Genomic DNA, 25,786 nt, shown 5'->3' with positions numbered 1-25,786 from the left:
CTCCAAGACATATTGGTATAAAATATAACAGCAAGTCATTTCATGTTGTTCAATCCAATTTAGGTGAAATGTTAGTGTTTTAAAAGAGAGAGTGAAAGGTTGGCACAAATTTTGACAGTGGCTTCCTCTGAGATGGGAGGAGTAGAAGGAGAGTGCAGAGGAGTGCCCTCAGGCTTTGCCCAAATCCTTCTGCCTCATTGGAATCTTATACTAAAACACATTTGTTTATTACCTGGATAATTTTTTTAAACTGCTATGACAGGAAAGAATATCGGTGAATTGAAGCTGCCTATCAGAACCATATCTTGGGTGGGTGGAGGGCATCCCTGACCTTGCCCTGCTGATGAGGAAGAAGATGAGGCATCTCTGCCAGCTGAAAGCACACAGAGCCAACAACCATATAAATATTTCTGCATGTGTCAAGAAGGCCATTTGCAAAAGAGAACACCAACAACAACTCACTATTTATGTGAGTAAGAGAAAATAGAGCATTTGGGGGGGGAAAAAAAGATCAATAGTTTGGAATATTTCAACTCATATGGAATAAGGATTATCACGTCTTTCATGATCTTAGAGGCAGAACTAGAACTCATAGGCCAGAGGGCACCAAACAGTATGACACCCTCTCAGCAGTCACCATCTAAACACAGATGCATCTCGTCTGGCTGGTGAATACTGGGAGGCAGCACTTGTTGCTCTTCACCCTATTTTGCATCCGTAGCCTGTACATGTGTGTCCTGCACAGCTTGCTTCTTTCAGTTTCTCTGACTAGCACCTGTGTTTGGATGTTTGCCTCGTGCTATGAGGGCAAGCTATAGGGAATCAGATTTGGAAGCAGCTTAAGGTAGAACTTTCTAAGCACAGGAAGGCAGCACAGCTGCCTGGTTAGGAACGCAGGCTCTGGAGCTAGCCTGCCTCATTTGAATGTTGGCCCTACCACCTACTACTGTGTGGAATTAAGCTGGTTGCTTCAGTTTCATGCTTCAGTTTTCCCATTGTGTGAAATGAGAGTGTAATGAGGATTATACGAGTTAATACACATAAAGCATTAACATTAGTTATCTCTCACCATGTAACAATATTAATACAAATTTAGCAGCTTAAAACAATACACATTTATTATCTGATGGTTTCTGTGGGTCAGGATTCTAGGCACGGCTTATCTGGTCCTTTTTAGGGTCCCACAAAGCTACAATCAAGATGTCAAATAGAATAGCAGTCTCCACTGAGTCTTGACTCAGGGAGGATCTACTCCCAGGCTCGCCCAGGTTGTTGGCAGAATTCAGTTCAGGGCTTTGGTTTCTTGCTGGCTGTCAGCCCCAGAGGCTGCCTTCAGCCCCAGCCTCAGAGCCCACAAGGGAGACAAGACTGTGAGCATGATGGGTGCTACCGTCTTATGTGCATATTCAGCATATATGTAACAACATGCATCTGGAAGCTTCGCCATATCTGCTGGTTAGAGGTAAGCCACAGGTCATGCTCACACTCAAAGGAAGAGGACATCTAAAGGTGGTGAACATCAGGAGTTAGGGATCATAGAGAACTGCCATAGACACCGTCCTCCATGCATACCAAGTCAGGCCTACTACATATAAAGTTCTTAATAAATGTGAGGTATTATCCATGGAAGCTGTCTGAAGAAGGCATAGGTGACTTTCTGAGAGGATTAGTTTCTCACACTGGGGGTATCCAGACCGTTACTGGGTGGAGACTGTAGACACATAGCAAAGAAAACCAAATGGAAATAGGCGTTGAGCCAGATAGCTCCTGAAGGTCACCTGAGATTATTCTGTCACCAGACAAGGTGAACCAACTGCCCCCTCCTCCTTCAGCACTGTCCTGAGTTCATTGCTACTTTCTTTTTGCATGCTGTCTTTTTTCACTTTTGTCTGATTTCACCTGTGTAAAAATGGAAACTAGAACATCCCATAATATGATTTTCTCTGAGAATTCTTGAGAGTTGCCCTGTTCCCTCATAGAACAGTCATGCTTGGGGGTGGTGGGGTGGGAGGAAGGAAATACGCTTTACCTTTACTACAATCTATGGGTTTGTTTCTTCCTAAGGAAAAGGGACCCAGGCCCTGTTTACTTTTACAGTGTCTCTCAAAATTCTAACCAGATAGGTGTGCCTAGACTGTACTCAATAAACACCATCTAACATCTCCTGGAAAAGGGAGAGATAATGAATTGGACTGCTGGGCTCTTTCTAGATCTTGCTGCTGATATATGAGGGTTTTTACCTGTTTGATTCACTCCCCAGTTTGTTCATGTGCCTCCGCTGTCTCTGTGGAAGGCCTGGTAAATATAAACTCTCTGTTGAGTACCCCAGCCCTGAAAGAGGACTGATAAGGCAGTTCCATGGGAGGCAGCACAGAATCCAGAAGTGTGGGGTTTTCTATGCCTGAAAAGTTGATTTAAAACATATGTATCCTTACATATTGACTTCATAAGTGCATACGCCAGCCCTGCTTCTGCATTCAGCCTCTGAAACATGTGACTGAAGAACCATATGTGCCTAATATGCAAACACCCAAATACACCCTCCGCCATGCCCATACCTAACTCTGAGCCCTGTTGTGCTGGGGAAAGTAAATGGAAATGACTGAGGACAGTTATGTTAGTAACTAAACATTAGAAATACAATAACCATGCAGCATCTCTGTTATTTCTTTAATTCAGGCAATTTCCCAGTAGAGTATTAAGGTGTTAATTGCTTCTGCACTTTTCTATTTGACAGATATGTCCTTTTTCACCTAGGTAAGGAAAGCAATTATTGTAATGCTCTCATGGGCTTTGTGAGATATTCTTTAATGACTTTTAAAGGCATCAATAGGGCATTGTGCTTTTAAAGGGAAACTGTCCTCTTTTCTGTTTGTGCTTGATAACAAGAGTGGGTATTATATTCAGACTACATGATGAATCTGTGAAAGGAAAATGTGCAATGAAAAAAATAAAGGAGTAGTAATACATTTTCAGGAAATATGTATCCAGATTTCAGATATGAGAAAAATATGTTCTTATATGTGCATGTATCACTGAGCTTAACAAAGATTAAACACAATAAAAAAGATACTCAGCAGGCATATTTCTCTGGAATTTTAACACAAAGTTGTTATTCTCTGGAACTGGTGTGGCCTCCCAAGTGAGGGTTTGGCAGGTCGTTTACTCAATACAAATCAGTAAATATTCTTTTACACATTGTGTGAAAGTGACTTTCACAGGCTACTTGAGCTACAATTGATTTTACAGTTTCATGTTTACATTCAAAATAAAAGAAAAATAGTCTTAGAACTTTTAATTAGAATTCAGAACTCTTTTTTGATAAGAGTCACTTTGGCAACCTGGTCAAGCCAACACAACCCATGTTAACTAAAGTGATAGTGTAGAAAGAAGACTGAATGTGGAGTGAGAACTGAAGTTAGAGTTTTAAGTCCTCACAAAAGGATTTGTCTGATACCTGTCCTTAGGCAAGTTGTCTAACCTTGAAAGCTTCAGATTTTTCATTTGTAGGATCCTGGGTTTCTGTGAGAATCAAATGTATGTGACTCTTCTGGCCAACTTAAGTGCTCTCTGGATATACAATTGTATGATCAAAGGAAAATCTAGGTTTTGTGCCACCTCAAGTTTATACAATTTGAGGGGAGGGGGCTCTTTAAGAAAAAAAAATACAAAAATATAATTTTTCGAATTTGACAAAACCGTATGATGCTGTGAATACATTGCTAGGATGCCTCCCAAGACTTTGGAAGAAACCTGTGCCAGTTAAGGTCCCAGAAATTAAAGACTCAGTCACTTAGCCTGTGCAGCATTATTAGAGATGTACAGAATGCTAAAGCTGGAAATGGCCATACCTCCCACCTGACAGGGGTTCACACTTGTTTTTTTTAGCAGTAGAAAACCTCTTTTTAAAATCTTATGTGGAGGAATAAGAGGGAAAAACTGACTAGTGTAGCTGAAGATGGGACCTAGGACTTAGAGATATGCCCGTTTGGTCTCTTATCTTCCCTGGAAGAATTTCAGTTGAGGCCCGGTGTGGTGGCTCATGCCTCTAATCCTAGCACTTTCAGAGGCTGAGTCAGGAGGATCACTTGAGGCCAGGAGTTTGAGACTGGCCTGAGCAAATAACAAGACTCTATCTGTACAAAAAATTTAAAAATTAGCCAGGAGTGGTGGCATGCACCTGCAATCCCAGCTACTCAGGAGGCTGAGGTTGGAGGATCACTTGAGTCCAGGAATTCAAGGTTGCAGTGAGCTAAATCATACCAGTGCACTCCAGGCTGGGTGACAGAGTAAGACCCTGTCTCTAATACATACATACATACATACATACATACATGCATACATGCATACATTGCCTACAAGCTACCCCCCAACATACACATTTTAACAACAGTGAAACTGGGATGCATTTTATAGTTGCTCTTAGACAAGTGATAATCATAATATTATTATTATTGCTTGTGCATGCACTTACTTGGTTGCAGTTCCTGGTGATATCATTGGATAAATATAACTCCTTGAAGTTTCAGGAAATAAACCTGAAAACGAATAAAACCTGAAATAAACCTGAGGAGGGAATATATACTGTTGTCTAAAATGTTCTCTTGACACTTTTCCATAAGTTCAAGAAGCAAAAGTATCAAAACTTGCCAAATGAGGATTCAATCAAGTGGGGAAGGAAAAGGGGTGCTCAGAAGCACCCCTCTCCTGGAGGCACAGAGTGTGGGGGTCTTGCAAATGACTTTCTTGCTCGGCACTTGTGGGGTGAGTATAACCTGAGGGTCTGGGAGAGGGCCAACCTCCGCCCCTGAGTCTCACAGTCCCTGGTGCCTGCCCAAGGCCAGGTTATGGGCTCAGATGTCACGCTTTCCTTGCCTCCTTCCTGTCACCTCCAGAGATTTGGATTCAGGATTTGTTCCTAGTGTCCAAAACTTTGACAGGAAACTTACTTTTTTTTTTTTTCAGATGGAGTCTCACTTTGTTACCCAGGCTGGAGTGCAGTGGTGCAATCTCAGCTCACTGCAACCTCCATCCCCTGGGTTCAAGCAATTCTCCTGCCTCAGCCTCCCCAGTAGCTGGGATTACAGGTGCCTGCCACCACATCCAGCTAATTTTTGCATTTTTAGTAGAGACAGGGTTTCACCACCTTGGCCAGGCTGGTCTTGAACTCCTGACCTCGTGATCCAACCACCTTGGACTCCCAGAGTGCTGGGATTACAGGCGTGAACCACCGCGCCAGAGGCTGATGCTTACCTACAAATCTTGATAGAACAATTAAAGTTTTTTGATCACAAGCTTCAAAACTGCAAAGATAATAAACAGAGAAAGAAAATTGAAACTTAAAGAGAAGCAAATAGCATGGTAGAATCAGTTAAACACTGCACTGTGTTGATGCAGATTGCTAAAGACCAGAATAATGCTGAGAAGCACACAGATAGAATTATAAGTACTATTAATCTTGTAGATGCAATGTATCAACCTAGTCCCTTGGAACCCATGATCAGCACAATGCCTTCTCAGACTGTCTCACCTCCGGAACTTACTCAGCTGCATAAGACAGAGCAGAGTTCATCTTCCTGACCAGTTGGACCTGTACTAGTTACCTTGGGACACCATTAGACTCCAACACCAAATAGTAGAGGCAGTGACCATTCACCACCTAGTAGCAGTCTTAACTTCTCCAAGCCATGTCAACGGCTTCTCTAAATACAGTCCCAGAGTTCTCTTATTTCAGCAGTGAAGACGAATTCTACAATGCTGATGAATGTCATCAACATGGCTCATCCCCAAAGCACTTAATAGATTCTTCTGAATCTGCCTCAGTCTTGACACATGGCAGTGCAGAAAACAGACTAAAGTGCCCAGATAGCACAGAATCACTTAATTCTTTCACATCCAATGGAACAAGTGATACTGACTCATTTGATTCACCTCATGAGAGAGCTGACGAGGAGGAGGCAGGGTCCGTGGAGGAGCATAAGAGCATTATCACATACCTCTAGTCACAGGTTAGGGTTAGTATGGATCTTTCTAAAGTAGTTCTTCCAACTTTTTTTTCTTGAAAGAGGATCTCTTTTAGAAGCATATGTAGACGTTTTTTGCATATCCAACCTTTTTGTGAGCATTGGTGACCAGGGATTGAATGGTTCAGAACATGAAATGGTACCTCTCAGCCTTTCACGCAAGGAGGAAAGAATCGATTACCAAAAAGTCATTTTAGCAAGATCTTTCAGTGTCACTGGACATTACCAAATGATACCAAAGAGAACAAAGGGCTAGTTTTAAAAGGACCAGTTCCCTGGGTTTCCAAAAACAATGTAAAATTTGTGACTGAACAGATTTCCCATCATCTACCTACTTCAGCCTTTTATGCTGAGTGTTTATCAAAAAGATTCAATTCATTGCTGATATCTGGACCTAATCAAAATTCCTTAGGATGTCAATTGGGATAAACAACATAGGGTGGGGCCACAAGCCCTGTGTCTTGTGTTTAAATTGTGAGAAACATTACATCCTCACATTCCCCAGTGTTTAAGGATGGTCTATCCTCACAGTGCTCTGAATGGAACTAGGAGGAGAAGCAATATTAATTATTCCAAAACTGGTGATAATGCAAATATCATCTTCCACACTGAACCTTTCTCTGGGGACAGGAAGCACAGAATTACCACTGTGATTTTTTTTCTCCAAATGATGAGAAGCCTTTTGCTCAATTGAAGGGGAATGGAATGGTGTAATGTATGCAAAATATGCAACAGGGGAAAATGCAGTCTTTTTAGATACCAAGAAGATGTCTATAATCAAGAAGATAGGAAGTTGAAAGATCAGAAAAAATATGAATCCCACTGCCTTTAGAAGGATGTCACTTTCAACTTAAGAATCAGAGACTTTCAGTTGCCATGTAGTTGTGCAGTTTTGAGTGAGTTTCTTAATCCTGGGTTCTAATTTGATTGGACTGTGGTCTGAGAGACAGTTTGTTATAATTTCTGTTCTTTTACATTTGCTGAAGAGTGCTTTACTTTCAACTATGTGGTCAATTTTGGATGACTATGGGGTAAATAATGAAGGCAGAAATAAAGATGTTCTTTGAAATCAGTGATAACAAAGACACAACATACCAGAATCTCTGGGACACATTTAAAGCAGTGTGTAGAGGGAAATTTATCGCATTAAATGCCCACAAGAGAAAGCAGGAAATATCTAAAATTGACACCCTAACATCACAATTAAAAGAACCAGAGAAGCAAGAGCAAGCACATTCAAAAGCTAGCAAACGGCAAGAAATAACTAAGATCAGAGCAGAAATGAAGGAGATAGAGACACAAAAAAACCCTTCAAAAAATCAATGAATCCAGGAGCTGGTTTTAATTGATAGACAGCTAGCAAGACTAATAAAGAAAAGAAAGAAGAATCAAATAGATGCAATAAAAAATGATAAAGGGGATATCACCACCGATCCCACAGAAATACAAACTACCATCAGAGAATACTATAAACATCTTTACACAAATAAACTAGAAAATCTAGAAGAAATGAATAAATTCCTGGACACATACACCCTCCCAGCACTAAACTAGGAGGAAGTTGAATCCCTGAATAAACCAATAACAGGCTCTGAAACTGAGGCAATAATTAATAGCCTACCAACCAAAAAAAGTCAAGGACCAGATGGATTCCCAGCCAAATTCTACCAGAGGTACAAAAAGGAGCTAGTACCATTCCTTCTGAAACTATTCCATCAATAGAAAAAGAGGAAATCCTCCCTAACTCATTTTATGAGGTCAGCATCATCCTGATACCAAAGCCTGGCAGAGAACACAACAAACAAAGAGAATTTTAGACCAATATCCCTGATGAACATCGATGCAAAGATCCTCAATAAAATACTGGCAAACCGAATCCAGCAGCACATCAAAAAGCTTATCCACCATAATCAAGTCGGTTTCATCCCTGGGATGCAAGGCTGGTTCAACATATGCAAATCAATAAACACAGTCCATCATATAAACAGAACTAAAGACAAAAACACATGATTCTCTCAATAGATGCAGAAAAGGCCTTTGACAAATTCAACAGCCCTTCATGCTAAGAATTCTCAAGAAACTAGATATTGATGGGACATATCTCAAAATAATAAGAGCTATTTATGACAAACCCATGGCCAGTATCATACTGAATGAGCAAAAACTGGAAGCATTCCCTTTGAAAACTTGGCAATAAGAGAGGGATGCCCTCTCTCACCTTCACCCTATTGAACATATAGTGTCAGGAAGTTCTGGTCAGGGCAACTGTAGGCAGGAGAAAGAAATAAAGGGTATCAGTTAGGAAAAAGAGTGGCCGATCCCTGTATGCAGATGATGTAACTGTATATTTAGAAAACCCCAATTGTCTCAGCCTAAAATCTCCTTATGGTTGATAGCACTCAGCAAAGTCTCAGCATACAAATCAATGTTACAAGCATTCCTCTACACCAATAACAGACAGAGAGCCAAATCACATGAGTGAAGTCCCATCACAATTGCTTCAAAGAGAATAAAATACCTAGGAATCCAACCATAAGGATGTGAAGGGACCCTTCAGGAGAACTACAAGCCATCACCAACGAACTAAAAGAGGATACAAACAAATGGAAGAACATTCCATGCTCATGGATAGAAGAATCAATATCATGAAATGGCCATACTGCCCAAGGTAATTTATATTCACCGCCATCCCATCAAGTTACCAATGACTTCTTTTCACAGAATTGAAAAACTACTTTAAAGTTCATATGGAACCTCAAAAAGAGTCCACATTATTTTAAGCCAAGACAATCCTGTAATAAAAGAACAAAAGCTGGAGGCATCATGCTACCTGACTTGAAACTATACTACAAGGCTATGTACCAAACAGCATGGTACTGGTACCAAAACAGATATAGACCAATGGAACAAGAAACAGAGTTCCCCAGAAATAATACCACACATCTACACAACCATCTGCTGACTTTGACAAACCTGACAAAACAAGAAATGGGGAAAGGGATTCCTATTTAATAAATGGTGCTGGGAAAACTGGCTAGCCATATGGGTAGAAAGCTGAAACTGATCCCTTCCTACACCTTGTACAAAAATTAATTCAAGATGGATTAAAGACCTAAATGTTAGACCTAAAACCAAAAAACCCTAGAAGAAAACCTAGGCAATACCCATTCAAAACATAGGCATGGGCGCGGGACTTCATGACTAAAACACCAAAAGCAACCACAGTAAAAGCAAAATAGACAAATAGATCTAATTAAACTAAAAAGCTTCTGCACAGCAAAAGAAAACTACCATTAGATGAAGGTAAGGCAACCCACAGAATGGGAGAAAATTCTTTTGCAATTCCACCCATCTTGACAAAGGGCTTAACATCCAGAATCTACCAAGAACTTAAACAAATTTACAAGAAAAATCAAACAACCCCTATCAAAAGTGGGTGAAGGATATGAACAGACACTTCAAAGAAGACATTTATGCAACCAACAGGCACATGAAAAATTCTCATCATCACTGGTCATCAGGAGAAATGCAAATCAAAAACCACAATGAGATACCATCTCACACCAGTTAGAATGGCGAATTACGCGTCAGGAAACAACAGGTGCTGGAGAGGATGTGGAGAAATAGGAACACTTTTACACTGTTGATGGACCTGTAAACTAGTTTAACCATTGTGGAAGACAGTGTGGCGATTCCTCAAGGATCTAGAACTAGAAATACCATTTGATCTCAGCAATCCCATTACTGGTATGTACCAAAGGGTTATAAATCATGCTGCTATAAAGACACATGCACACATATGTTGCTGCACCACTATTCACAATAGCGAAGACTTGGAACCAACCCAAGTATCCATCAATAATAGACTGGATTAAGAAAATGTGGCACATGTACACCATGGAATACTATGCAACCATAAAAAAGGATGAGTACATGTCCTTTGTAGGGACATGGATGAAAGCTGGAAACCATCATTCTGAGCAAACTATCTAAAGGGACTGAAAACCAAACACTGTGGTAATGTTCTCACCATAGGTGGGAATTGAAGAATAAGAACACTTGGACACAGGGTGGGGAACGCTGGGCCACCACCAGGGCCTGCTGTGGGTGAGGGGAGGAATATCATTAGGAGAAATGCCTAATGTAACTGATGAGTTAATGGGTGCAGCACACAAACATGGCACATGTACACATATGTAACAAAACTGCACGTTGTGCACATGTACCCTAGAACTTGAAGTATTTAAAAAAAAAAAAAAAATCAGAGACATTGATGCGGCAACTGAAGCAAAAACACAAACTTGGAAAAGACAAAGAGAAGAAACCCAAGAAAGGAAGGATAAGGAAATTCAATTGGAGACAAGCTTATTTCATGAAGATGGAAGATGTTGGGTTTATGATGAACCATTACTGAATTATGTTGGTGCTGCCAAGCATTGGGCTAGGAAATGCGAAGTTTACAGCTGATAGCCAGGGCAGTAAGCATAATAAGCAACAAACATTCTCCCTTTGGGAGAACCTGTTCATTCCCTTCTTATTGCAATGATTCCTATCTCAGGGATATGAGACTTTTTTTTTTAACAATTAAAAATCAATAGTATTTAATTCTATACAATGAAGAATTGGAAATTTAAAAAGCAGTACCATTTGCAGTAACATAAAAAAAACAAATAAATAGAAATTGCTAAACCAATGCTTGGCAGCACCAAGATAATTCAGTAATGGTTCATCATAAATGCAACATCTTCCATCTTCATGAAATAAACTTGTCTCCCATTGGATTTCCTTCTCCATCCTTTCTTCGGTTTCTTTTTCAAGTTTCTGTTTTGCTTCAGTTGCAGCATCAATGTCTGTCTTTGCCATAAATCTAGCAAAATATTTACAAGATCTACACAGAATATGGGACTTTCTGACACAGATGAACAATTACAGTGGGAAAAGCTTCCCTTTTTTCCTCTGTGGCAGTTATGGCCATAAGTCCTGAGAAAAACTTCAGGTTTTGAAAACAAGATGTTTGCTCCTTTTCCAAACCCTACATATTGAAAAGCATTTCTAAATCCAAGCCTCAAACTCTACACTCTAATACTGATGTTAAGGAACACAATTTCTGTTTTCTAGTTCTTATGATGTTGGATTGTGTGTGTGTGTGTGTGTGTGTGTGTGTATACAGCTCATATGTTGGATTATATGTGTGTGTGTGTATATATATATATATATACACAAACACATACACACAGTATATGCAGTTGACCCTTGAACAACACAGGTTTGAACTGCACAGGTCTACATAAACACAGATTTTCTACCACCTGTGCCACCCCTGAGATAGCAAGTCCAACCCCCTCTTCCTCCTTCTCAGCCTACCTAACGTGAGGAAGACAAGGATGAAGACCTTTATGATGATCCTCTTCCACTTAATAAATAGTAAATATGTTTTCTTCCTTATGATCTTCTTAACATTCTCTTTGTTATAAGAATATAGTATATCATACATATAACATACACGATATGTGTTTATGTTGTCAGTAAAGCTTCCAGTCAACAGTAGGCTATTAATAGTTAAGTTTTGGGGTAGTGAAAAGTTACATGTGGATTTTTCAACTATACACCGGGGGGTGGGGGGTGATGGTGCATCTAACGTTATATTATACGTACATATATATACAATCATGCAACAAAGATACCTAATGCCAGATTTTTCATAAAAACTCCTTCTACTGTAAATATGGGTTCCTCAGAGTTATTTTGAGAAACCAGCACAGTGTCTTAAAATCGTGTTGGGAAATGTTATGGTCTCACCTGCAATAACTTTTCTTTTGGAATTGAACTATTATTAAGTTGTATCTAACCCTAGATTATGGTTTAATTATACTCAATATTTCTTCAGGCTTCATAAAGTAATTTTTCAAAAATTGAAACTTGCCAAATAAGCCTCAGCAGCTTGAAAGAAAATCCAAGGGACAGTAACAGAGCACTGTAAAAAATGCAGCATCACAGTGCTCTTGGTGGCCCAAAGGACTAGTGATGAGGACAATATCATATAGAAAATATGGACATCAATGACACTGGTTCAGAGGGTGAATGTGGAAAAGTTGTAGGAGTACCTTGACTGATTTATTTCACTGACATTTTTCTTTTCATGCATGCCCTTTGCATTATTTAATAAGTATAATACTTAACAATCTTAGTGATAAGCATTATGTTGTAGTTTGCTTGACAGCATTTTGTTTTGCAGTTTTGTTTTGTTTTGTTTTGTTTGAGACAGGGTTTTGCTCTGACCCAGGCTGGAATGCTGTAGTGCAATCATGGCTCACTGCAGCCTCAACCTCCCAGGCTCAAGCAATCCTCTCACCTCAGCTCCCCGCCATCTCCCACCAGGTAACTGGGACTACAGGAGCACACCACCATGCCTGGGTAATTTTTAAATGTTTTTGTAGAGACAGAGTTTTGCCAAGTTGCCCAGAGTGGTCTCAAACTCCTGAGCTCAAGCAATCCTCCTACCTCAGCCTCCCAAAGTACTAGGATTATAGGCGTGAGCCACACACCCAGCCATATTCTTTCTTAGCAGCAAATAAAGTAACAGTGTGCCTTACAATTGCTGGCACCTTAAAATCAATAAAATATGGTAATTTTTTTAAGCCAAATACTCAGTTCTCTCATTTTACAGTTCAGAGATTAGGTCACACAAGGATTTAGTGACTTGCCAGAGGCGAGGCAAATAGGGCTGGTTTGTTAGGGCATAATGAACCATTTGCAAATATTTTTCAAGTGACTGTCCCAACTTAGCCCCAGATTAACCCTTTGTTTTTCTAAATAATCATAACTAACCATATTGTTATAATTTTCTATTTCTTTAAGTTGGTATTTCTTTTTTTTAGTTTTTAATTTTTGTGGGTATATAGTAGGTATATATATTTATGGGGTATGTGAGATGTTTTGATACAGCCATGCAATGCATAATAATCACATCATGGTAAATGGGGTATCCATCACCTCAAGCACTTATCCTTTGTGCTACAAACAATCCAATTATACTCTTTTAGTTATTTTAAGATGTACAATTAAGTTATTATTGACTGTAGTCACTTGCTGTGTTATCAAATACCGCATCTTATTCATTCTTTCTAATGTTTTTGTACCCATTAGCCATCCCCACTTTCCTTCCACTCCCCCGCTACCTTCCGAGCTTCTGGTAACCATTATTTTACTCTCTAGCTCCATGAGTTCAATTGTTTTAATTTTTAGCTCCCACAGTCAAGTGACAACATGTGTTTGTCTTTCTGTGCCTGACTTATTTCACTTAACATAATGATCTTCATTTCTATCCGTGTTGTTGCAAAAGACAGGATCTCATTCTTTTTTATGGCTGAATAGTACTTCATTGTGTATATGTATCACATTTTCTTTATCCATTCATCTGTTGATGAACACAGGTTGCTTACAAATCCTGGTTGTTGTACATAGTGCTGCAATAAATATGGGAGTACAGATATTTTTTGATATATCAATTTCCTTTCTTTAGGGCATATACCTAGCAGTATATGGGTATATGCTGCTAGGGAGTGCTGGATCATATGGTAGCTCTCTTTTTAGTTTTGTGAGGAACCACCAAACTGCTCTGCATTGTGATTGTACTAATTTATATTCCCACCAACGGTGTACAAGACTTCCCTTTTCTCCATGTCCTCACCAGCATTTGTTATTCCCTTTCTTTTAACTGGGGTGAGATGTTATTATATTTCATTGTAGTTTTGATTTGGATTTCTCTGCTGATCAATGATGTCAAGCACCATTTCATATACCTGTTTGCCATTTGTCTGTCTTTTTTTGAGAAATGTCTATTCAAATATTTTGCCCATTTTTAAATTGAATTATTATATTAAAATTTTTACTATAGAGTTGTTTGAGCTCCTTATATATTCGGCTTACTAATCCCTTGTCAGATGTATAGTTTACAAATATTTTCTCCCATTCTGTGGGTTGTGTCTTCACTTTGTTGATTGTTTCCTTTGCTGTGCAGAACTTTTTAACTTGATGTGATCCCATTTATCCGTTTTTACTTTGGTTGCCTGTGCTTGTGGAGTATTACTCAAGAAATTTTTGCCCAAATCAATGTCCTGGAGAGTGCCCTTGATGTTTCCTTGTAGTAGTTTCATAATTTGAGGTCTGGGATTTAAATATTTAATCCACTTTGATTTTTGTATATGACAAGTGATGGAGTCTAGTTTCATTCTTCTGCACATGGATATCTAGTTTTCCCAGCATGAGTTATTATTGAAGAAACTGTCTTTTCCCCAGTGTATGTTCTTGGCACTTTTGTTGAAAATGAGTTCTTTGTAGGTGTATGGATTTGTTTCTGGGTTCTCTGTTCTGTTCCATTGGTCTGTGTGTCTGTTTTTATGCCAGTACCATGCTGTTTTGGCTACTGTAGCACTGTAGTATATTTTGAAGTCAGGTAATGTGATCCCTCCAGTTTTATTTTTCCTCAGGATACTTTTGGCTATTTTGGGTCTTTTGTGGGTCCATATACATTTTAGAATTGTTTTTTCTATTTCGGTGAAGAATGTCATTGACATTTCAATGGAGATTGCGTTGAATTGGTAGATTACTTTCAGTAGTATGGACATTGTAACAATATTGATTCTTCCAATTTATGAACATGGAATATTTCTATTTTTTGTGTGTCCTCTTCAATTTCTTTCATCAAGGTTTTAAAGTTTTCATTGTAAAGACCATTTACTTCTTTTAATTCCTAGCTATTTAATTTTCTTTTTAGCTGTTGTAAATGGGATTACTTTTTAAATTTGTTTTTCAGATTGTTCACTGTTGGCATATAGATATGCCACTGATTTTTTATATCGATTTTGTATTCTGCAACTTCACTGAATTTGTCAGTTCTAATACGTTTTTGGTGGAGTCTTAAGGGTTTTCCAAATATAAGATCATGTCATTTGTAAACAAGGATGATTTGACTTCTTGCTTTCCAATTTGGATGCCCTTTGCTTCTTTCTTTTATCCGATTGCTCTAGCTAGGACTTCCAGTACTATGTTAAATAACAGAGTGACACTGAGAATCTTTGTAATGTTACCGATCTTAGAGAAACCACTTTCAGTTTTTCCCCATTCAGCATGATACTAACTGTGGGTCTGCCACATATGACTTTTGTTATGTTGAGGTATATTCTTGCTATAATCTGTTTCTTGAGGGATTTTTTATGAAGGGATATTGAATTTTATCAAATGCTTTTTCAGCATCCATTGAAAGGATCATGTGGTTTTTGTCCTTCATTCTGTGGATATAATATATCACATTGATTGATCTGTGTAGGTTAAACCATCCTTGCACCCCTGGGATAAGTTTCACTTGGTCATGATGAATGATGTTTTTAATGTGGTCTTGAATTTGGTTTGCTGGTATTTTGTTGAGGATTTTTGCAACAGTGTTTATTAGGAATATTGGCTTGTAGTCTTCTTTTTTCCTGTGTCTTTGTCTGGTTTTGGTATCACGGTAATACTGGCCTTGTGGAGTGAGTTCTGAAGTATTCCCTCCTTCTTTATTTTTTGGAATAGTTTAGCAGGATTGGCATTAGTTCTTCTTTAAATGTTTGGTAAAAATCAGCAGTGAAGCCATCAGGTCCTGGACTTTTCTTTGCTGGGAGATTTTATTACAGCTTTAATCTCATTAGCTGTTATTGGTGAGTTCAGGTTTTGGATTTCCGCATGGTTCAATCTTGGTACATTTTATTTATATAGGAATTTATACGTTTCTTCTAGGTTTTCCAATTTACTGGCATATACTTGCCCATAGTAGTCTCTAGTGATCATCATATGTTTTGGATGTTTTCCCACCCAAATCTCATCTTGAATTGTAGCTCCCATAATTCACACATGTTGTGTGAGGGACCCAGTAGGAGATAATTAAATCACAGGGGTGTTTTCCCCATACTTTTCTCGTGGTAATGAGTAAGTCTTACAAGATCTGATGATTTTATAAGAGGTTTCCCTTTTTGCTTGGCTGTCTCATTCTCCCTTGCCTGCCACCATGTAAGAGATGCCTATCGCCTTCTGCCATGATTGTGAGTCTCTCCAGCCACGTGTAACTGTGAGTGCATTAAACCTCTTTTCCTTTATAAATTACCCAGTCTTGTTATGTCTTTATCAGCAGCATGAAAACAGACAAATACAGATCCTTTGAGTTTCTGTAGTATCAGCTGTAATGTCTTCATTTTCATCTTTGATTTTATTTATTTAGGTCTTCTCTCTTTTTCCATAGTCTGGCTAAAGGTTTGTCAATTTTGTTTATTCAAAAAACTAACTTTAAAGAAAAGAAACAACTTTTAATTGATCATTTGTATTGTCTTCATTTCAGTTTCATTTATTTCTGCTCTTTCATGCTACTAATTTTGGGTTTGGTTTGCTCTCACTTTTCTAATTCTTTAAGATGCATTCTTAGGTTATTTATTTGAAGGTTGTCTTTTTTTTTTTTTTTTTTTTTTTTTGTTTTTTTTTTTTTAAGTTTTTCTTTTTTTTTTTTTTTTTTTGATGTAGTGTTTATAGCTATAAATTCCCTCTTAGTGCTGCTTTTGCTACATCCCATAGGATTTGGTATGTTTTGTTTCTGATATGATTTGTTTCAAGAAATGTTTAAATTTTCTTAATTTCTTCATTGACCCATTGGTCATTCAGGAGCATACTGTTTAATTTCCATGTGTTTGTTGAATTTCCAAAATTCCTCTTGTTACTGATTTCTAGTTTTATTCCATTCTGGTCAGAGAATATACTTGATATGATTTCAATTTTTTGGAATTTTTAAAAATTTGTTTTGTGCTAACATATGATCTATTCTCAAGGATGATCCATGTGCTAAGGAGAATGTATATGCTGCAACTGTTGAATAAAATGTTCTGTAGATATCAATTAGGTCCATTTGGCCTGTAGTCCAGATTAAGTCCATTGTTTCTTTGTTGATTTTATGTCTGGATGATTTGTCCAATCCGGAAAGTAGGGTCACCAGCTATTACTGTATTGAGTTCTATCTCTCTCTTAAGCTCTAATAATATTTTCTTTGTATCTCTGCATGCTCCGGTGTTGGGTGTACATATATTTACAATGGTTATATCCTCTTGCTGAATTTACCCTTTTATCATTATATAATGAGCCCTCTTTGTCTCTTCTTACAGTTTTTGTCTTGAAATTTATTTTGTCTGGTAGAAATATAGCTACTCCTGCCCTTTTTTGGTTTCCATTAGCATAGAATGTCTTTTTCCATCCCTTGTTTTCAGTCTATATGAGTCATTATAGGTGAAGTGTGTTTCTTGTAGACAAGAGATAGTTGAGTCTTATTGTTTATCCATTCAGCCACTCTGTGTCTCTTGATTGGAGAACTTAGACCATTTGCATTCAATGTTATTATTGATAAGTAAGGATTTACTCCTGCCATTTTGTTACTAGTTTTGTGGTTGTTTTGTGGTCTTCTTTTTTTTTCTGTCATTCCTTCCTGTCTTCCTTTTAGTGATAATTTTTCTCTGGTGGTATGTTTTAATCTCTTCCTTTTTATACTTTATGTATCTGTTGTATGTTTTCAATTTGAGGTTACCATAAGGCTTGCAAATACTGTCTTATACCCCATTATTTTAAACTGATGACAACCTAACACTGATTGCATAAACAAATATGCAAAAAGAAAACTAACAAAAACTCTACACTTCAACTTGCCCCCTGCTTTTTAACTTTTTGTTGTTTTTTTAATGTTTTATCGTACTGGCTATTTCTTGAAAAGTTGTCATAGTTATTATTTTTGATTGGTTCATCATTTAGTCTTTCTACTTAAGTTTGCATACCACCATGACAGTGTTATACTGTGTTTTTCTCGGCGCTTACTATTACCAGTAATTTTTGAAACTTCAGATGATTTCTTATTGCTCACTAACATCCTTTTCTTTCAGATTGAAGAATTCCCCTTAGCATTTCTTGTAGGACAGGTCTGGTGTTAAAGGAATCCCTCCGCTTTTGTTTGTCTGGGAAGGTCTTTATTTCTCCTTCGTGCTTAAAGCAATTTTTGCCAGATATACTATTCAAGGATAAAAGTTTTTTTTCTTTCAGTACTTTAAATATGTAATGCCACTCTTTCCTGGCCTATAAGATTTCCATTGAAAAGTCAGCTGCTAGATTTACTGGAGCTCCATTCTATGTTATTTGTTTATTTTCTCTTGCTGCCTTTAGGATTCTTTCTTTTTCCTTTACCTTTGAGAGTTTGATTGTTAAATGTCTTGAGGCAGTCTTCTTTGGATTCAGTCTGTTTGGTGTTCTATAACCTTGTGGTACTTAAATATTGATATATTTGTCTAGGTTAGGGAAGTTCTCTGTTATTACCACTTTGAATAAACTTTCCATCCCTATCTGTCTCTACATCCTCATTAAGGCTAATAACTCTTAGGTTTGCCCCTTTGAGGCTATTTTCTGGATCTTACAGGCATGCTTTATTCCTTTTTCATTCTTTTTTCTTTTGTCTCCTCTATTTTCAAATACACTGTCTTCAAGTTCATTAATTCTTCCTTCTGCTTGATCACGTCTCCTATTAAGAGACTGTGGTGCATTCTTTAGTATGTCAATTGCATGTTTTCATCTCCAGGATTTCTGCTTAATTCTTTTTAATTATTTGAATCTCTTTATTAAATTTATCTGATAGGATTCTGAATTTCTTCACTGTATTATCTTGAATTTCGAGTTTCCCCCAATCACCTATTTTGCATTTTCTCTCTGAAAGGTTATATAACTCTATTTCTCTGGGTTTGGTCCCTGGTTCCTTATGTTATTCATTTGATGAGGTCATGTTTTTAGATGGTCTTGATGTTTACAGATGTTCATCAGTGTCTGAGCATTGATGAGTTAAGTATTTATTGTAGTCATTGCAGTCTGGGTTTGTTTGTACCCATCCTTCTTGGGAGAGCTCTGCAGGTATTTGAAGGGACTTGGATGTTGGGATCTAATTTTTTGGTCACTGCAGCCATATCTGCATTAGGGGGCACCCCAAGCCCAGTAATGCTATGGCTCTTATAGACTCATAGAGGCACCACCTTGGTGATTTTGGATAAGACCCAGAACAATTATCTGGATTACTGGGTAGAGACTCTTACTCTCTTGCCGTACTTTCTCCCACACACAGTCTCTCTGTGCTGAGCCACCTGGAGATGGGGAAGGAGTGACACATGCACCCCTGTGGTCACTACCACCGGAACTGCACTGGGTCAGACCTGAAGCCAGCACAGCACTAGGTCTCACCCAAGGCCTGCTGTAACCACTACTTGGCTACTACCTATGTTTTCTCAAGGCCCTAGAACTCTATAATCAGCAAGTGTCAGAACCAGCCACCCTTCAGGGTAAAGAGTTCCCTTCAGGGTGGAGAGTTCCTCTGGGCCCTGGATGGGTTCAGAGATGGCATTCAGGAGCCAGGTCCTGGAGTCAGGAACCTTAGAAAGCTACCTGGTACTCTATTCTGCTGCATCTGAGCTGGTACCCAAAGCACAAAAAAAAGTCCTTCCCGCTCTACCCTCTGCTTTCCACAGGCAGAGTAGCCTCTCCCCATGGCTACCACCTCCAAGGGGCCATGGGGAATACTGCCAAAGTACCACCAGTGTTCACTTAAGGTCCATGGACTCTTCAGTCAGCTTGTAATGAATGCTTCCAGCCCCAGGATTCTCCCTTCAGAGCAGTGGGCCCCCCTCTAGCCCAGATCAGGTCCATAAATGCCATTCATGAGCCAAGACCTGGAATGGGAACCCCAAGGGCCCACTTGGTGCTCTAGCCCCTGTGGCCAAACTGGTACCTAAGATGCAAGACAAAGTCCCCTTTACTCTTCCTCTGTTTTTCTCAAGCAGAAAGAATCTTTCTTCATGGCCACCACAGTTGGGAATATGCTAGGTCACACTTGAAGCCAGCATGTCTCAGATTCTCACCCAAGGCCCATAGCATGTACCACCTGGCTGCCACTGCTGATTATTCAGGGCCAAGAGCTCTTAAGTCAGCAGCTGATGAATCCTGCCAGAATTGGGTTCTTCCCTTCAAGGCAGCGAGTTTTGGCCCAGGTTTTATCTAGAAATCTTGTTTAAGAGCCACAGCCTGCAATGGGGTCCTTCCAACTTTGTGTGGTGCCCTATCTGACTGTAGCTGAGTTGGTATCCAAGTTGCAAGACAAAGTCCTCTTTACTCTTCCATCTTCTCTCCTCAAGCAGATGGAAGGGGTCACTTTTGGAACTGCAAACTGTGCTGCCTGGGCTTGGGGGAGGAGTGGTGCAAGCACTCCCTTAGCCACCCCAGCTGGTATCTTACTAGGTCACATGCCCACCAAGTGAATGGGCTCTTAGCCCAGCACAGCACTAGGACTTGCCTAGGAGTTGCAGTTCTTGCAGCTTAGACTGCTAAGTTGATTGAAGGCCCCAAACCACTTTAGTCCACCGTGGTGGGGCTTGTTGGAGCTCACATGCCAACTGCTGGGATAGATGATTCCCATCTAGCTAGGGCTGGTCCAAGTGCTTCCTCCCTGGGTGTTGGCTGACTTCTGCCTGGTATTGTTTTCCACTGTGATAGGGAAGCACCAAGTTCCAATGCAAAGTCCCAAAGTCACAGTACTTTTCCTCCCCCAAGCTCACAGATTCTTCATGCCATGAGATATGCGGGATGGGGAAGGGGTGGCAAGACTGTTTTTGCTACCCTTGTCAGTGGCTCTTTCAGTAATATGAAGTGAAAACCAGGTACTGTGATCACTCGCCTGACTTTTGGTTCCTACGAAGGTGCTTTTCCTCTGTAGATAGTTGTTAAATTTGGTGTTCCTGCAGGAAGGATGATCTGTGGAGGTTTCTATTCAGCCATCTTGCTCTGCCTCCCAAGGTCTGTATTTTTTAATAGAATATAAATTCCTTGAGATCAGGGACTAAGTCTACATCATTTACCACTAGATAGCAAAGTGCCTAGAATTTAGGAAATTATCAATAGATATTCAATGGAAGGTAGGGAGGGAAGCAAGGGAGGGGAAGGGAAGGAATGAGGGAAGGAGGGAGGAAATGAGGAAGAGAGGGAGGGACTAAAGCATTTCAAACTCAGGGTGGGGCTAGAAGATAGTTATACTCGGGTAAGATAGTGTTACATAAGGTGATTGAGGTACTAATACAAAAGATAGATGGCATCAAAGAGGAAACAGTAGCGACTGCTTTTATCTGCTCATTCTCTTTCTGCTTACTCCAAAGGGGAACATTTCTGTGACAAGAAAATGGTTTCCCATGCAGAGCAGAAGAAACGAAAGGGACCAGGGGAGGGGCCAGGAGAGAATGGTACCCTCCCTGTTAGGATAGAGGAAGCCAAATACAGGTAGGCAGCACAGCCTTCTCCAGTTCTGAATTCCAGTAGGTCTGCATGGGGCTCTCATGAAGTTCTGACTCACTGCAGCAGGACCATGGCTTCTCCGTGGAAAGTCCACAGGGATCCCCAGATGCTTTGCCTCTTGGTGATCTGCAGTGACTGCACTATTAGTTTTCCATCTGTTCCTTTGTTTGAAATGGATCAAGTCCCATGAAACAAGGGAAAGTCAAATAAATGCCCCTGACATACAGGCATCCATAACAAAACGAGAAGGATTGATTTACTAGTGCCCTTGTGGCTTGGAGTCTGCTTGAGGCTAGCTTTATTTTTCTTCCCTTTTCTCAAAAGTATTTCATCTATACATTCTTTTGGTCCATTGTTTAACAATTACTATATGATGAGTCTGAAACTTTGTAGCATTTAGTTACACGAGGGGGAAATTTCATGTACATAAAACAGACATGAAGTTTGGCCTAATGAAAGGACCCTAATTTTTAAGTCTCAGTGTCCCTCATCTATAAAATGGTAGTATGCCCTTCTTTACAGAGTTTTTCTGAAGGCTAAGTTAGTGAATGGATGTAAGAAGACTTGGAAAAGTATAAACTGCTTTAAAAGAATGGATAATCTTTAAAAGTATCGGGCTGGGCGCGGTGGCTCAAGCCAGTAATCCCAGCACTTTGGGAGGCCGAGACGGGCGGATCACGAGATCAGGAGATGGAGAACATCCTGGCTAACACGGTGAAACCCCGTCTCTCTACTACAAATACAAAAAACTAGCCGGGCGAGGTGGCGGCGCCTGTAATCCCAGCTACTCGGGAGGCTGAGGCAGGAGAACGGCATGAACCCGGGAGGCGGAGCTTACAGTGAGCTGAGATCCGGCCACTGCACTCCAGCCTGGGCGACAGAGCGAGGCTCCGCCTCAAAAAAAACAAAAACAAAAAAACTAAAAAGTATCATGAATTTCTTCATTTTAATCTCTCTATTCAGGCAGGTTCCTAGCTCATGTTAGATTCATGGGTACTTAGACATTCGTGGAAGAAAGAGGCCAAGTGAGTGTAGCTCTTAGTTCTACTTTTCCCTGATTGTTTAAGAAGTCTGATTTCTTGTGGAAGTTTATCCTTTCTCCACTTCCCTTTCAGGCACAATGGAACTCAAGCCTTGTCCTCTTAGCTGTCTTTGAAGATGCAACATTTGGCCCCTTATGTTGAACACTAAGCGACCTAACTCAGCGATGACTAGTTCTCACTAGCTGTAGTGCAGCCTTACCTGGTATCTTTCTCAGGGTCGTCTTTCACTTCCATAGTGTTCTTTCCTTTTGCCCACCCAGCTGCCCCATCCCTTGTTGTTCAGCTGGACTCCCAGATCAGAACATCTGATCATTCTAATCCTAGTACAGTAATTCTGGATTTTCATATTTAAATAGTTATTCAACATAAGATACTGCCCTGCCTGGCACCATGGCTCATGCCTGTAGTCCCAGCACTTTGGGAGGCTGAGGCAGGACCATCACTTGAGCCCAGAAGTTCAAGACCACCCGAGGCAACATAGTGAGACCCCCATCTCTACAACAACAACAACAACAAAAACTGTTTCAAAAAATTAGCTGAGCATTTAGTGACACACACTACTCAGGGGGCTGAGGCAGGAGGATCACTTGAGCCCAAGAAGTTAAGACTATAGTAAGCCAAAATTGTACCACGGAAGTACAGCCTGGGCAATAGAGTGAGACCTTGTCTCAGAAAAAAAGGATTCTAGCCAAAAGGATACCCAAAAATACGTGCAAAAATAAAATACTTCCTCCCAAAAATAGCTTATTAATTTGCTAAGCAATACTTGGTATCTTCACTTCTCTATTAAGTGGAAACAATACTGCAAGTAAATATCCTACTTTCATCTAAAGAAGAACTTAAACCTCTAACTAGCCATCTATAGCCTACAGAGGACTTTCTTAGCAGCACAAGTTGAGCTGTTATTCCCTTTCAGGCTCCCAGCCCATGCTATGAACTGATGACATTTCATTGAAATTATTAGATGTTTGTCTCTTAGACATTTAGAATGTGAATTGCAGAAAGGTAGAGGCAGTGATTATTGGTCTTCAAAATACTAGCCTCTACCACATAGTCTGGCAATTATAAATGCTTAAAAATATTTTTAGAACAAAACAGTCCATAAGTAGTTGTAAGAATGTAGTTAACTTATCTAAGGGAACATTGAAAATCAGAGTAATTAAATTCAAAGATAGCCATGCCAATTGCTTCAGTTTTACTTGTAAACGCCAGTTTTCAATCATGTCAACAATGTGATTATAACAGCTTAGAAGTGAAAATTACAGATGGAGAGTTTTCCCAAAGGAAAGTTGCCTGAGGCTTTTGAAGCAAGTGCAATTGCTAGATATCCTGCCCAGTGCTTTTTGCTGGTCCTTATCACCTCTTACTTTTAAATGTCTACCACTCAGGCCATCATGCTTAGGAAGAAAGGCGGTTTCACTGAAGTAAGCCATTTCTTGTTTCTGATATCTTGCATCATGGTTTTATTTAGACTATCAGATGACTGTGTAGGAATACATGACTGATAGATGTGGGTGCTGTTTGCTATTCTACAATCCCCTACCCAACAAACACACAAATTATAAAATGTCACTCCCACGTAAATTGTTCTTTGATTGTCACATTGCTCAAACCTGATCTTCTAGGTCAGAGTTTCTAAAGTAGGATACATGGATAAACCCCAGTGGGGAATTAATGAATTCCCCTGAAATCATGCACACAGTTTTTCTGGGACAAGGGTTCACTGCTTTCATTAGATTCTCAAAGTAGTCTGTGATTTCACCAACAGTTAAATACCACTATTAATTGTTTTGTCTTATATTCATAACAATCAAAATATAGTAGAAAACTGGAAGTTTGCGTATCTGGAAATTTCCAATATCCAAATAACAATAATAATGACAACAAGACAACAATAAGACTATGGCTAACATACATTGAACACTTACTGTGTGGCAGTTATTACCATAAGTTCCTTGTAAGAATTGTATTACTTAATTTCACCAAATTCTGTGAGTAGATACCATTGTTATCCCTAAATTAGATGTGAGGAAACTAAGACCCATGAAAGCTAAATAACTTGTTAATAAGTTTGACATTGGAAAGCTTAAGGGCAAATTTTGACAATTAAATAGAACTGATTTTGGGAGAAATAGAAATTGGAACAATTCTAGTATTGCCATATTTTAAAAGCAGGAATTTTTTTTAACTTAATGCTTTAGAAGACATTTGATACCTGAATCAGTTATACCAGAAAAACAGTCAACGTCTCTGTTCAGTCTATTTTTAAAGGAATCCTGACCTATGTATCACATATCTTCAGGGGTCACATATTTTTGTATTTGACAATGCATATTTGTATATAACCTTTCTTTGGAGGTACTCCGGGAAGCATACAGATATTAATCCAGCCCTCTCATCACTGCATGAGATAAATCCCAATCATAATTTTGTTTCACATGAATATTTGTGCCAGGTAATATTTATGTGCTGTACATCCCTGCCACTGATCAAATTTATGTTCAGACTCCCAAGGGATGAGAAAAATTCTAGTATATCCCTCATGTCACTACACAGAGGTGGAAAATGCCCAATAACCTTTCTCTGCTAGTCTGGGTGGCAAGAACTGAGACTGAAAATGCAGCAGTTCATCACAGAAACCTAGCTTTGATCCCCACAGCTTTGCTGAACCAGGGGATGTTAGGAAGAGCTTGAAATGAGTATTGGAAAAAGCATCTGTTTATTTCCTGAGGGGAATAAACTTCCTAGTGGCACCACTGAAAGTAATATACAGATAAAACTGTAGTATGAGCAATAATGTTTTTTTCAATAGTAGTACACGGATATAGCTATAGTATTCTGGTGTGTGACCCAATTCCCCTTACCAAGGCATTGGTACAATTAATCAACCAAGTAAGCGTGGGGAAATAACTCTGTCTGCTCCATTCAGATTCTGCTCCTTTATCATTTTGCTTCTGCACCGTCCAGCAGTATTTCTGTTTACCACAAGCTGATGCTCACCACCCGATTATAATTCCCTGTTTTGGGACCAATGTGCTCGTTACTCCAGTAGTTATCAGGGAGGAACTGTGAATGTTCCAGGTACTATTCTAGATGCTGGAGACACAGCAGGGAACAAAACGCTGTTGTTGACACTAGCATTTCAAAATTTGTGACTTACTTTACAGAGTTTTCGCCAATAGTATTTCTATTTAACTGTTGATGGTATTTTTAAAAATCTCTGCAGTTAATAGAACTTCAAGAAGTAAAGAACTTAACCTGTTTTGCTGAATATGCCTCTAGTGGTTGCTTTTAAATTGTACTTTCTCTTTTTATGCTACAGCCATGGGGTGAGGGTTTTAT

General features: G+C 39.3%; 1 protein-coding gene and 1 pseudogene across 11 annotated transcripts in view; both read left to right on the top strand.

Moving 5' to 3' along the window:
• GRIP1 (glutamate receptor interacting protein 1) overlaps positions 1 to 25,786 on the top strand; it is a 720,325-nt gene that overhangs the window by 501,680 nt on the left and 192,859 nt on the right. The window lies entirely within an intron of this gene.
• Positions 5,324 to 12,318, top strand: LOC103875824 (annotated as a pseudogene).

This window comes from Papio anubis, chromosome 9 (genome assembly GCF_008728515.1).
Source record: "Papio anubis isolate 15944 chromosome 9, Panubis1.0, whole genome shotgun sequence".
Taxonomy (NCBI): Eukaryota; Metazoa; Chordata; class Mammalia; order Primates; family Cercopithecidae; genus Papio; species Papio anubis.
Note: the sequence above shows the minus strand (reverse complement) of the source record. Positions and strands in the feature narration are given on the sequence as shown.